General features: G+C 32.5%; 1 protein-coding gene across 10 annotated transcripts in view; it reads right to left on the reverse strand.

Moving 5' to 3' along the window:
- ARB2A (ARB2 cotranscriptional regulator A) overlaps nucleotides 1-15,849 on the reverse strand; it is a 427,541-nt gene that overhangs the window by 267,901 nt on the left and 143,791 nt on the right. The gene's annotated exons all lie outside the window — the stretch shown is intronic.

Here is a 15,849-nt window from a genome sequence, read left to right on the forward strand (position 1 = left end):
ATCTCAGCAAACACAGCAGAGCACAATGTTATTTATGCATTCATTTATCTTTTCATCAAGGGTGGCTTATGTGGTCTTTACTGACTTTGGTTTCTCATCATCGTCGCAGATCAGCATCTGCATTGTGTGCACTTGTAACAGGGATAATGGATCTCACTTACAATACCTACAAACTCAGCTGAGAGCCGTGCAAAGCAAATGGCCATAAATGCACCCATCCTGGCCCAAGTCCTGATGAATAAAAATGAAGATCTTGTCAAATAATAAAGTGACAGGTTAATTTACAGCATGGAATAGTGTGAACAGAGAAAGCACTGCTTTTTCAATCTGTATGAACGGTGCCACCTATCTGCAGATTAGCAGAAAGCTTCAGAAACACTAATTCAGAAATTGGGATAAATACATGTGATGTTGCTTAGTTTTGTAAATATCACAGGAATGGAATTGATGATAAAGGCAAATGCAAGATTAGACACACACAGTTGCTTTCGAACCAAAAAAACAAGATTCTCAACAAAGGGCTGCTGTATCAAACAGTAATAAAGAGCCTCAAGCAGTTGTCTGTGCTCATGCCAGTTTTCATGCTTTAATTCAGCTGCCCTGTGGTTCTTAGCTTTGACATTGAGATCTGCACGGCCACCAGAGATAATTATTTCAACCTTCAGGCCATCAGGCGTTCATTTTTGATCATGGATATGTAAGAGATGTTTTCTGCTTTCTAAGTCTTCCAAGTGGATATCAATAGAAGGGTAAAATAAGGAAAAGCAGTAAGCATTTTAAAAGAACTTGAACATTCTGCGTTACAGAAATGTGAATTGCTCTGATCAATTTTTGTAAATACTTCAGTTACCCTGATAGCTATTTAGAAGTATTTTAATTTGCCCAAATTTCAAATTACAACTAGTTATTGCTACTAGCACTCTATAAAGTTTAAATATGTACACTACAATTCATGCTTTGCACATTTTAATGAAAATACAAAGACTATAGCACAAAATCCGTAAATTAAAAATAACTTTTTAAGTTAAATTCGCATATCATATCATAATGTGCTTTTATGTAAAACTGCAATCAGGAATATATATCATTCACTAAAATGTCTAATTAGTAGTCACAAAAATCACTGAACGAAGTAATATGATAAATTCCTAACATGCAGAGAGATTACATTTCTCTCTCTATAAAACAGAGAGAAAACACTAGTTTCTGCAAAATTTGGTGCAAAGATTAAACCATTTTGTTAACATTAAATGATAACAAAAAATTAAAATATATAAATCACAATTAATAGGACATAGATTTTTTATTTTATAATTTGAATAAACAAAATAATGAATGGTAGAGTTTTAAATATACAATTGATATCAAATAGAAAAGAAACTATAAAAGATCACAAAATATAATAAGCAAATCCAAAACAGGATTCATCAAAATTTTTCTCAATCTCTTTTTGTAAAGGAAAAATGTTTAAAATATTTAAAGAATATGCCATAATATTCAATAAAAAATCTATGTCTAAGAAATCTACTTAAGTAGATGACTAGAAAAGACATGGTTAGAGCTACCCTAAAAATAGTTGACCCTGTCTTCAAATCAAAAATCTACTGTCATAACTCTCAAGATGGAAACAGAAGCGCTACTACCATGTTAGATGCATGCCAACAGTCCAATAACAATAATAATAGTTTCAGAATAAGGTAACTCGTTTTATGGGAATTCCCTGGTGGTCCAGTGGTTAGGAGTTGGTGCTTTCACTGCGGTGGTCCGGGTTCAATCCCTGGTCAGGGAACTAAGATTCCACAAGCCAAGTGGCATGGCCAAAAAAAGGTAACTAATTTTAATAGAAAGAGAAACAGAATTATGTTAACTAGTACTTCAATGAGTTTAAATTCCTCACATTTTTTTTCAAATGCAAAAGCTCAACTATTCATGGTTCCCAATGCAAAATGAGAAGCGAGCTCAAGAGGTAATATCTTTAGAAGATTTCTGCAATGACTGTAACATACGCTCACTTTTTCCCCTTTAAGTTGAACATCGCAGTAAGTGATGCAAAAGCTAGGTTAACATTTTCCTCAGGAAATATAAACTTCCATATTCTACACAATGCTTATTAAATAAAATTTCAAGAAGTGGTTAGAGCATCAGATCTTCAGTCCTTCAGAGCATGCATACTTCAAAGTCCTTTCCATCTTATATCAAGTTCATGACACACAGAGCAGGGTATAAGCTGACACATAAGGGGTAGGATCATTTAGGGTAAAAAATGAAGCCATCTAACTCAGGTGAAAGCATCTGATTTCCTCCTAAATATCAATGGGCAAAAATGTCCCTAATACTCTGGAACAAAAAGTTCTTGTCTTTATTAAAGTAAACTGCCCCTCTATGCTTTTTGTGATCCAGAGCCTCCCTAAAAGGAGACATTATACTTCTATCCAACATAAAAAGACTTACTAATGAAAGTTACTTTGTATTAAAATGTGTTTCCTTAAGCTATTTATAGATAAGATTCTGGTCTTTCTACAAGTGTTAGCTCAACATGATATAATTTACACAGTAGAGTTTATATGAGACAAAAGGACTAAAAAAGAAATTTATAGAAAGTCTGTAGGAAGAAAATACAATTGTACTTTTGATTTTCCTACTTCCAACTCTTTCCCTATAAAGAACAAGAAATGATGCTCCCAATAAACTAGCAAAAAGGCCAAAGAGACTACAAATAGTCATTTGCTAAAGTACTTTTATTCTCAACAAATTGAACCTTAAAATTATGTAGTTTAACATTATGAAAATTCACTCAAAAGATGACAAACTAGGATAGAAGAAAAAAAGGATAATTACATATTAAATGGAATATTAGCTTCCTATTTTATTCAAAGAGATCACTAATTCTGTAAAGTTCCTTTATTGAGTTACTGCTAGATCATCACACAAAAGGTCTGAGGCAGAGATACTTGCTTTTCTGCATATTCTATCACGTTTCAGATTTGCTTACTACTACTGGGAATTAATCTTAATTATAGAGTCCAGAAAGGACAATACAGCCAAAATGTATAAGGCATATGATTGTCCTAAGGAAGGTTCAGTGTGTATCGGGGATAGTTAGAGCTCTATCCTTGTAACTTCGGATTGTGAGAAAAACAGCTCTTTGCCACTGCCTAATCCTTTGCTGCACCATATTCCCAGATTAAAGCTTATTTGTAACTCCAGGGTCATTACAGCAGTTAGGAAGCTCCAGTGATTTGGGTATAATACTGTGGAACCCATGTCTTCCAATGATGAATACCCATCTTCCCCTCTGCTCCCTGACAATTTTTTTTTCGATTTTCATCACAAGAAGAATACTGGTATGAGAAATATTATGACTTCTTATTATCAGAGTATGTTCTTGTAGATATTTCTTGTTTATTCATCATTTTTTATGCATGATCTTTCCTATCTTTATTTGTCTGTGGAAGTTATTTAAATAAAAACTTCTCAGAACAAGACCTTAAGCAGGACTGTTTCCCTTACTCGTAGCACAGAGACGTACATTTATGATACCTGCCTGCTCCTCACAAGCATTTTTCTTTCTGTAGCTTCTTTTGTTTTATGTACTTCTTACCCCAATTCCCTTTCATTCTCTCTTTTTAGGGACTTACCTTATTATTGAATAATGGCAGCTCTTAGTACTGATATACCTTCTTGGCAGTATTCGGTATAAAAATGACCACTGGACCATATATTTACAGTAAATAAAGCCCTAAATCAACCAAATGGCTAAGGAAAATATATTTATTTGGTCATCTTCCTTCTGAGTCAGTATGGGAATGTATTTCAAGTAATTTCAACCACACACATGCATCAAAAACACTGAAAGCAATTGTTTAGCTATCTGAAAATCTAATACATGGCTCAAGAATGAAAAATTATAATTAATAATAACAGCTAACATTTATTGAGTGCTCACTATGTAACAAATACCCTAAGCATTTTACATGCATTATTTCATTTAATCATTCCTAAAACTCTGCAAGGTAGAGACGCTGTTGGTATCCTTAGCTTACAGCTGTTAATACAATGAATAAGTGGTAGAACCAATATCAGAGTCCATTCTGACTCCAGACCTCACACTGGTAACCAATACGATAAATACTATATAATGTTTATTACTTTTAGCTTGTGATAAGTGACTTAATTTTAATTGTGATAATCTTTTGCTGTTTTTGAATTCTCAAGTGACAAATATCATAGATTGATGGCACTTCGGGCATTAGCTCTGTAATGACCATATGTCACCCCTAGAGGTCAGATATATTTTAAAGGGTGAAATTAGAAACACTTGGCATCCATCAGCTAAAAAAGTAGTTCATATAGAAACAACAAATATATACCTACAAATGCTATCACACTGCTAAAATCTCAGCTTAGAGCAAGTATAGACACGAGGTATTTCAAGTGTTCTTTATCAAGGCTTCTAAGATCCCTAAAATAAGAAAAACTCTGAAAAAGTTCTTTTTGGTTATGGTGATTAAAGCCTCCCTCTATTTTCATGGAAGAACAAAGCAGCAATGGTATAGGCTTTTGTAAAAAATATTTTGGTTATTTTGTCCTTGTTTTCATAGGTTGAATTTAAAAGTGGCTTATGTTATAGGCAGAGCAAGTTCCTTTGCTTTTAGTTTGCATTTGAAGAAAGAAGCAGTGATGGAGGTTATGGGTTGGGAGACAGAAGGTAAGAGGACTCTAGTCATCACAGGAAATCTCTATAAAGCTACTTGAAAGATCAAGACAACAGCTTCTTTTATAGCTGAACTGTGACTACATGGGCTGAAGTATGTTTGCGTCAATGGGTGATTAGGATACTTTAATTACATTATTATCACTAATTTTAATAGAAAAGGTCAGTTAAATAACATATAGATTTTACCAGTATTAATAGTTTTAATCTTAATGACACAGGTATAATTCTTAACTTGTCCTTACTGGTACCTTATGGAGTACCTGAAAACAAAAACCATTTTGGAAAAAAAGTGTAAATTTTAGCAGAAACATTTTTCTATATTCAACAAATGCTGTTTAGATATACTAATTGCCTCTAACAGAAAGGAACCATTCAAGTGAGAACAGACGTATTGACAAAAGCATAATGTCATTACTTTAATGAATGCTAGACACTTGATGATACATATTTAATGATTAAAAATAACCAAACCAATATGAACAACTCTGCCAGGGATCTGTAAGTCAATTACTCAAGTAGTTTCTGAATAGCTACTACATGTGGAACATGGTACTAAGCTTGAAAGTAACATGTAAGAACTATTTTTTCAAAGAGTATTAATTTGAAAAAATGCTATTCTGTATCATTTTTATTTGAGCAAATCACTTAACTCAGATATTATCTAATACAGTCATAAGGTGCAAATAAAAAGTAAACAATAAAGTAAATTCCAAACTTAAAGATTAGAATGCAATTTAGATTCCTACTGTAATATAAATTAAATAGTACCTAGTGGTTGTGAAGGTTAGATCACAAATCATGGTAAAATTAGGAGTGAAATAACACTAAACATTTTTTTAAAGTGGAATACAAACAATATTCATAAGCTTATCAGTCACAAGAGTAACACAAATCAGTAAAATCTAAAAAGAGAAATTGAGAAATAGTATTAATATGAAATTATGTCTTTGATGGTTGTAATTGTGAAGTTCTGGAGCTCTGTGTCTTTCTTTAGGAAGATATGTCACAACGGCAATGGAAAGATTAATCAAATGACCTGAAACTGATCAGTACCCCAAATGGTCTGAGAATTACTCTTGGTTTATCCCATATTCTGACACTTTCTCTGGGTTAATAAATTCTACCTTCAACCTATAGCTTTTGTAGTCCTGGTTCCTTCTCCATTTCTCCTCTAACCTGATGCAAGAGAAGTGGGCCCTGCTCATTGAGAGGTAAAGGCATAAAAACTGCTAGCTAACCTTTTAGAAATCTTAACCATAATTGAAAACATAGTAATTATTCCCTTTTGTTTAAGTTGTGTTTATAATAATCAGGAATAAATTTTTAAAAAAATAGTGTACAGTCAAAAAGAAAAGGTGAGATCACAGAAACCTGAGATAATTGCAAGAATAAATCTACAAGCAGAGGAGAAATTAAGGCAAAAATCTGTATCCTTCAGAGAAACCTGAGAATGCTTACACAGAGTGGAGGGGTGTGCATTTAGATAACAAAATCAGCATATGGCTGAACAGAAGGATACCCCGTGAAAATTAGTATATGACCTAATAACGCTAATAAACTCTACTAACAGTCATTCTCTGTCTGGTTGTTAAGATGCCATCTATTACTGTAAGGATCGATTGCATATTCATAAATATTCACTTATAAAAATTCTATACTATCTCAAAAACTTTGCAAGATGCTTATTAAAAAAGTTTTGAATTGCAGTAGTCTTCCAGAAGTTTAAAAGCATTGACCATGACTAGAAACTTCAGAGTTCCTTTGTTACACGTTCAAGTATGAATGTGTAATATAAAGAATAAGATTCAGTCACTGCATTGGTAGTTGGAAGATGAGTATGATAGGTTATCTATAATTCTAACATGATCAACATATAATCATGGATTAGCTTATGACCTCAGGTACATTTCTGTTACAGAGTGTACTTGCTTAATCATTCTCAGTGAACAGGACCTTTGACGGTTAAGAACAAGACTGGGATGAACATATGAAAGATGAAGTTCCTGAGTCTTAAATGGTACTTGGAATAACAAAAAATATGGAAAATTAACAAACTCAGTTAAGAGTGTTTTAATTTTTAATTTATGTTAAACTGAAACATATCTGTAAAAGCAGCTAATACAGAATTATTTTATAGGAAAGGAAGAATAACAATCCGCTCAACTTCAAATGTAGGAGATAACAGATATTAAATATAAGAGCCATGTATATATTATCATACTATAATAACATATATTAGGAATCCAATAAAATCCTAATGTTTTGGTTTACGGACATTTCTATTTTGTACAAATAAAACATATTCTAAATAAATCATCATCAAGATATTATCCTAAGTTATACACATAATTACTATGGTAAAAGATAGGCCACTCTAAATGTTATTCATCTTTTTCATCCAAATAAAGTCAGACTAGCAATATTCATCTGATTAAAAATATTACCTTTGTGAAGAAATATTTTAGTCAGATATTTGTTTAGCTGGAAATTAGTTTAAAAAAATGAATAGTAAGTATGTAGATTATTTGTTCTACTCTATAAAGGGTAAATAAAGCATCCAGGGCTTGAGATAGGGTACAAAGAACGTTTCCATGGTTACATGCTTTCCCATATCAAATTAGAGCAGAATTTGTGTACAAGAGGTTTGTTGACAGCCTACATAGGCCATAAAAAGAATAGAAGGCTAGGAGTTTGAAATCTAAATATATTCTGCAAAGTCTGTTGAGAGAAAGTTGGGTGAAGAAAGCAGCATCAGGAGAGTAACAGATTAGTTAAGAGTATCAGATGCCATTTCGTAAAAAGATAATTTCTTTTTTAGATGTGGCTCAAAAAAGTCTCTTCAAATGTATGATTAGCTACTCTTTTCTTCGTATCCACAAAGATACCTCAGTCTGGTGTCCACCCAAGCTATTAAGAAGAGCCATTATTTGGCATGCAACTGGAAGCATCAGCTTCACCACCTGCCCAGTCTTGGAGATGTCACTACACCATATTCAGTCTCAAACATGGGACCTTCAAAAGGACAGTTAAAGGGCTTTTCCCACACGAGTGCTGGCCAAGCAAGAGCTTTATTGTACACCTGCCACTATTATTCTTATGGGTCATTTAGTGGGAGTGAATTCTCTTTTTAGTACATGTTGAGAATTCCAGTTGGGCTAAACAGCATATTATAAATTTAAACAAGGTCAAATGTATGGTCAAAGCACTGCCCAGCAATTTTGCCATAGAGGGGCATTCCCACATACTTAAATTTTTCTTTATATACCAGCAAAGGTATCTGGACATTTGAATAATTTTCTATTTTGTGAACTAGCCCACAAAGAATTGGGATTTTTACTTGTATCTCCTGTATTTTTACTACTTAAACTTAGGGGGTGGAATATTGCTATATGATTACTAGATAAAGAAAAACTTTCCTACTAAAACTGCTAATATTACCCAAGATTTTCTTTTTCATATTATCACATATAATAGTATTTAAAAATATTTAAAATACTTTAACAGTTTATAAAAACTAAAGTCATATACACATAAAAAGACACACCCACACATGACAGAAAAGCAAATAATATGTACTTTCAAAAGCAGAAGCTGCTAAAATTTCTTTGCTATGTATTTTTCAGTAAATATGGTGGTAAAAACATTTCAGTTATTCTTTTCTCTGCTGAAAGTTATACAGAAAGAATGTGAACTATGGTATACAGCATAAATGATTCAAAGGAGCACAATGTACAAATGAGCAAATGACTATCAAACAGTAAACTGAAAATTCTGTACATTAGTGTATATACAGTGCTAGCCACATCCAGACTTTTTAAAGCAATGACTTGGTACGAGTTGTTACATAAGTTAATACATTTGACATGGTTAGTTCAGCGATTTCAGATTAATAAAGTGAAAACAAAAAAATAATGAAGAACACTTGAGCACTTCCTTTCTCAAGCACAATTCATGCTTAGTTTCATCAGCCGTTGTTTTGTCCTGGCTGGCTGTTTAATGAGTGTCTCTAGATTGAATGGCTGGATATTTGGGGGGTAAAGGTTGAACCCGATTTTCAAAAAATATCTAACTCCTGGCAGAGAACAAAGTATTTGTAAGGAAGCAAAGTAAAATCACATAGGTGACGGCCAGCCAGCATTACTGTGTAGACTAAAGCATCATATTCATTTATGTCATGACTAATGGCTGATGGTAATTTGAACAGTGTACATTATGCCTTTGCATCAGGCACTATATAAGTAACAGCTATACTCAAAAACTATTGCCCGGATGGGAAAAAAATTGTATCTTTCAATGAACACTAGCTGACTATACCAGATATCTCTTAAAGGAGACTTGACTGGATTGGGGAGAAGCTTCTCCTTTAGTCCTAGTAAAACATTAAAGGGAGGCCTTATCTTCCTCAGGTGATGCTATTTATTGTGGATGTATTCAAGTTCTGGGCAATGTTTTAGAGTTGTTTAAGCAATGCAAAAAACATACTAGAGTTAAGAAATGGTCTAAAATTTATGAATATTTGAGAGTTGAAAATGAAAGTGCTTAAATTTTAAATTCTAACTCTTTGTATATAACTAAAGACCTTACTTTTTACTTTTGATTAAGTCTTAAAAATACACGGGTCATGGGTATAGTGCAGACATTTACAAATGCATTGTGCATTGCAGACACTTACAAAAATATTTAATTGGCCAACAATGGAATCCATTCTATTCTCCAGATTTATTTTTTTCTCTCAATCCTATGTAGAAATAGGAGACCTGAAGCTGCAAAATATAACATCTTTGTTTTAGGCATACTCTAAAAAAGTAAAGTTCAAAAATCTCTAAATGTCAAGAGAAAAATTTCATTTATGCGAGTAAATCACTACACCCTGACAAAACTTTTCAATGAAGGAATCAAAGACTTAAATGAGTGAGGCAAGGTTTAGAAGCAGAGACCTAAAGAACTAAATATACAAGGTAAGAGAATAAAGAATTTAGAGGGACAAAACAGTATTTTTCTCTTCAATTCTCTCTCCACACGTACTTTCATGCCATTTTGCAGTTTTGTTCTGGAATCTTTACCCAAACTCTGTCTTACTGATTATCTCTGCCCCAAGTAGTGCCTGAACAGCTTAAATCAAGTATTTATTTCAGAGTGAGAAGACATGGAGAATACAGTAGAAAGCCTCTTTACCCTTCAACTTTGTAGCATTATATATACCAGTGACTCCATAACTTAAGACAGATGTGGAAAATTTGATAGGAATCAGAAGACAACCATGAAAAATGACTTAAGAGTTGACAAGAGGGACTATTAAGCAGTTAAATAAATAAATAGTTATGATCCCCAGCCTCCACTCATTCTAGCATATAGCAGTGTGGTTTAGAGAGACAAATTGGCACCTGTCTGTAGTATTCCTTACATGCAAAGGCAGGTTCTATTAAATAAAAGTTGGAAAAGTGGTAGATGATAATGTTAAAATCAGTAAGACTAAAGAGGTTTTTTTTCCAGAAAAAAGCTAAATATCATTTATATAAAAATGTCTTCAGCAATTTTGAAATAAGATTACTCTACTTAGCTGGACCATCAAATTAGGAGCGATTAGACAAATAAAAAATGCTAATAATCTTGCGCTATAGATTAGGTTACTATCTCTGTCTGCATAAAAGGGGTTCTCTTCTATTCCTTCTCAAAACTCAAGTATTAAGTTACATTTTAAATTTAAATCTCTTGGTCTAGCAGTACCTAAAAATCAATACCATTATTTCTTTACATTATTCTGGTTAAACAAATTCAATTCCTTCCTTCTAGATTTCAATAGAATTACTGGTTATCTTCTGCAAAATGAAAGTAAAATCTTTTGCAGATACCCCCATAATATACATAATATATATTGACAGTGTTTTACTGATATACCTCAGAATAAATGAAAACAGTATTTTTTAAAATTTTTAAATTTTGCCAAATGCTGTATAACTTGATGCTACTTGAGTCATTTGCATTAAAAAGGCCTTTTATAACACTATGTGTCATTATTATATTATGAATATTGAGAGAAAATAGTAAAACATAGCCAACATAGGAATGAGCTGACAAGGCAATTCTTTTCAGTTTTACATTTCATATTTTCTCTATTAAAGGACAGTTTGCTACTAGAACCGACAAAGCATAGATTATAAAATCATAACCAAAACAAAGAATTCCACTTGCCTTTCTACAAAATTTTTGCATTTCTGTTTCTTCTCTCACATTTTTTTTTAGATTTTATTTATTTATTTATTTATTTTTAGCTGCACTGGGTCTTCATTGCTGTGTGCGGGCTTTCTTTAGTTGCAGCAAGCGGGGGCTGCTCTTAGTTGCGGTGCACGGGTTTCTCTTGCTGCGGAGCACAGGCTCTAGGCACACGGGCATCAGCAGTTGTGCCTCGTGGGCTCCAGAGCGCAGGCTCAGTAGTTGTGGTACACGGGCTCAGTTGCTCCGTGGCATGTGGGATCTTCCCGGACCAGGGCTTGAACCCATGGCCCCTGCATTGGCAGGAGGATTCTTAACCACTGCGCCAGCAGGGGAGCCCTCTCTCACATTTCTGAACCACTAAATCACCAATGACTTTTTAAAAAATTACCAACATAAAGAGGATAGGCTATAAGATGGCTGAAAAGGCATGAACTGAATCTGGACTCAGATTTGGTTTCTACTTTCATCTTGGGCTTTTTTACTAACTCTGATATCTTGGGCAAATCCCTTAGAACACTCTGAACCTCAGTTCCTACATCTGCATAATGGGGACAATGTTACCTTCTTTGTCTCAAATAAAAATAGAAAAATAGGGGAACGCATTTTGCAAAACTGTCAACTGCCATAAAAGTGCTAGTTTTTATCCTAATAAAAGGTCAAATTATCAAAATTACATAAAAGCTTTCTTTAGTATATGCAAATGTTAAGCTGCAATGTAAATGCCTTAAAATTATTTATATGCTTACTGTATAAGATGTAATTACATTAGACATGTAATAACTGAAAAGATAATCTAATTCCCTACTTTCTGCTAACCCAATAAGACTCTGCTAAATTTGCTAACTGATGAAACAAAGCATTTTTAGTAAGACAGGAATCAGTATACACTAGATATTTTCAGGGGAAAATGGATCCTCAGTAGGCAAGAGAAGGAGCCCTATGAAGTGCTCTAACTTATCCCTGCAAATACTCAGGCTAGATATTTCCCTGTGCCTACCCTTGCCAACTATTAGCAAGTACTAATGTTTTATTTCAAAAGATTTTGGACATTCACTCTCTGTCTCTCTCTATATTACATATAGACACTTGTAAGTGCACATGCACACACATGCACACACATCTACATGTAACTCCAAAGTATGGTTTGGAATGCTACTGTGTATAGCAAAGACACAGAATCTGCAGTCTAACTTTGACCACTCCAATGATTCTGGGTGTTAGCCAGAGAGTCAGAGTAATGAAGGAGTGGTCCTCTGTGAGATTCCCTGCTGTGAAAGCACTCTTAATAAGAGATACTACAGTGAATGATTAATTTTGATTCTGTAACTCATAACATTTTATGAGTACAGAAATAAAATCCAAGAAACCTACACATTTAAAAAAATGCCTTCAGGATAAATTTTTGAAAATATATCATTTCAATCAATTATGCTCAAGAATTCTTATCTTCAGATGTTAATGTTTCTTTTCAGAGCACCATTCTCCCAAATACAACTCTCAAATGCTTTCAACTGTAGTAGTATAATGCCTTAAAATACTCTATTATTTTTTCTGAAGTCATGGCATCTAATTGGGTAATAATGATATTTGGGACTTTGGGTTCACAAAGATAAAGAAAGTTTAGACTCTAACAATTTCAAAACTATGTAAATGAATTATTTAATACTCTCTAGATAAAAGAGACTGTTATTCACACTAGAATATTATTTGTAGTCTGAACATGCCTGGTCACTGTGAAAGTCAAAATTGTGTTGAGTTGTTTCTAAGAAAAAAAATTCCCTTTGCACATATTTATAAGTACATTAAAACCTGCTGACTGTGTTGGGAAAAAAGTATGCAGTTTACCTTTTCTTTTAATGATATGATTTCTTCCAAATGGTGCTTTGGAAAAAATAGGTATCTTGGTCAATTTTAAGTGTGTGCTGTAATTTGCTTATGTTTTGATATTTTGTTTACAATGTGTAGTTAAAATATTCATTTTAAACATTTCTTTTTTAATAGGATAAACTACTGAAAGATAGCAAGCCTGAGAATTTTGCGAAAGGTAAATTTTGGGAATGCACAAAATAAGCATTCAATAAGTGTTCTGATGCATATAAATTAATGAAAAAAACTAAAGGCTTTTTTTTTTTGCGGTACGCGGGCCTCTCACTGTTGTGGCCTCTCCCGTTGCGGAGCACAGGCTCCGGACGCGCAGGCTCAGCGGCCATGGCTCACGGGCCTAGCCGCTCCGGGCATGTGGGATCTTCCCGGACCGGGACACGAACCCGTGTGCCCTGCATCGTCAGGCGGGCTCTCAACCACTGCGTCACCAGGGAAGACCAAGGCTTTTTAAAATTGTATAAGAAACCAGGAGATTAAGGATAATATCTAGACAGGGAATTAGCCCACTTATTTTATTTTCATAGTCATTTTCCAAATAAGTTAAACTATAATGAAAACATTAGCAAATGACTTCACATGTGTTAAATGATCATACAAAATACATTGGTGTTATTAAAGCTCTGAGATATAAACCTCATTTCAAGAAAATTAAACATAGTTGATAACTTAATGTAATTTGATAGAAAAAATCATAAGTATTTTGGATTTACTAACCCTTGAAGTAAATTAAATCATTTTTCTAAATATACTGCTTTGAGTTTACTATTTTGAGGCATCTGTCTAAAGAATATTAAATAATACTATCATGTATTAACCTTACTACATTTTACACTATTAGAATTTAATGATAGTTTTTTTTAAGTCAATTTTACAAACAGTTCTAAAAAGGTTATTTTCTATTGAACATTAATAAGGTGAGAGCATATTACCTAACAAACACCCATTTTAGGTAGAGAAATTATTAAAACAAAAGTAGGAGATTTCTAATAAATGTGAGGTGTTATCTCACTTAAAAGAATCATCTTTAGACTTTACAAGGTTATCTTTTTAAAAAGGTAAATTTATTCCTTTTTTAAATGTAAGAACTACTATATCAAAAATGAATGAAAAATTTCAGAATTTATCTTCTAAGAATGCTGCTAGAATGTGCAAATTAAGTCAAATTTCAAACCTAAGAATTTGAAAATTTTTCTGGCAAAGTGATAAAACAAAAGCTTTTTGAAAGATTTTAACAAAAATTGCTACTCTGATAGAGAAATTGCACATAATGAGTAAAGCTTCAACTTTTCCAACATTTTATATTTATGTAACAGAACAATTAAATATCGTAAGAAATCATTACTTAATGATACATCACAGGAAATTACGAGCCATGGAAAATATTTAATGGGCACATTAGTATGTTTCTCTTTCCTAAGTGCCACTTCAGTAGAGGACACCAGTTTGTGATTTTTAAAACATAAATACTGTGAAAGAGTGTATCAAAAATGTTAACTCTTAAGTAATACCTGCATTAAATTAATAAAATTGGGTTAAAAAGTATGATTAACTTGTTAATTATTTTTATATTATGAAGGGGTCAAAATTAACAAAGGTAAAAATGGATAATCTTTAAAAATGAAAAACATTATAAATTCTTGAAGACCCTAAAATATTACACACAGAGACTATTAAAATAATGCTTCCTAAGAACAAGTTCTTCTCATGTTCAATTACAAAACAAACATTTTTACTTCCCCATGACCATCTCTGCCCCCTGTTGCCCATAAATTAGTTATAGTCTAATATTTTTAAATAGACTGATTAGGTTAAAACTATAGAAGGTAAAACATATACGCAAAAATTTACTATTTACAAAAGTCTAAAATTACCCTGACAGAAGAAATTTAATAAGGTTTCTTTACACCCTATACTAATATTTTCATTTTTTTTCTGTGAAATAAACAGTTAAAAATATACCAGGGTCACTCTACCCAATTTAAAATATAGACTCAAGAATAAAACCAATATAATTCTTTTTCTACTGGATAGTATATTTAAAAGTTTTGCAGAGATAGATAATTATTTATGATTAACAAAATGACTAATTCTTAGCTATACAAATCTAATGCGATGAAAAAAACTGATACAAAGAGAACAAGTATTAACTATATGAATCATCAGGAAGTCTGACTTCTTGATTTTAAACACATTCAAATATTTGCAACTACACTGACATAGCTGTCAGTGAATACAGTTACATTTATTCTATAACTAGCGATATATATCATTGATTTCACTCATTTATTAAATATTTATCTCCAATGAGACTGAACGACAGAAGAAAACACAACTTTGTAGAATACTACAAAGCAGGAAATAAACTAACATAGACATGCTTATTACTTAAAAGTTATTCTTTATTATGTATTCTGTGTTCAATTATATTTCCCATGAGTGGCAATTATATAAATATGTAATCCTTTATGGGCCTTGAAAAATGCATCTGATAAAAATGACTAGAAAAGGTCAAAATGCTGAAAGAAGTATGAATGCTTTTTAAAATTCAAAAATATGTTTTTTACAGTATGATTCTAAAAATGTTCAGAAAAATTACTTCCGAACTAATTAAGATGCTTTGAGCTAATATACAAAGAGCATTTTATTGGGTATATTACTTAGTTAAAAATAAGGATTTTTCCAGATTGTTTTAAAAAAGAGAATAAGAAACAAAAAAAAGCATAAATGTTTTAATAACAAAAGATCTTAACAATACATATTATCCTATGTTAGTCTTTCACTAGACATATCTGACCTATCAGAAATAGAACACTATAAATACCGCTCAGATATAATATATTTGGTATTGTGACATATAAGTAGCACAAAAGCTCTTTCTTTAATCAAGCAATCATAATTGTCAAGGCATATGCAAAGAATGAGACCTAAAATACAAGTTAACATTTTAAACTACAGGGAAAAAACACATTATTTCATATGCTATGCACTCAAGAAGACAATTCTATTGCAATTTTCTTACTGCTATTGTGAGG

Source organism: Delphinapterus leucas, chromosome 3 (assembly GCF_059928025.1).
Source record: "Delphinapterus leucas isolate spDelLeu-1000000601 "Yukka" chromosome 3, BTC_Dleu_Yukka2, whole genome shotgun sequence".
Classification (NCBI taxonomy): Eukaryota; Metazoa; Chordata; class Mammalia; order Artiodactyla; family Monodontidae; genus Delphinapterus; species Delphinapterus leucas.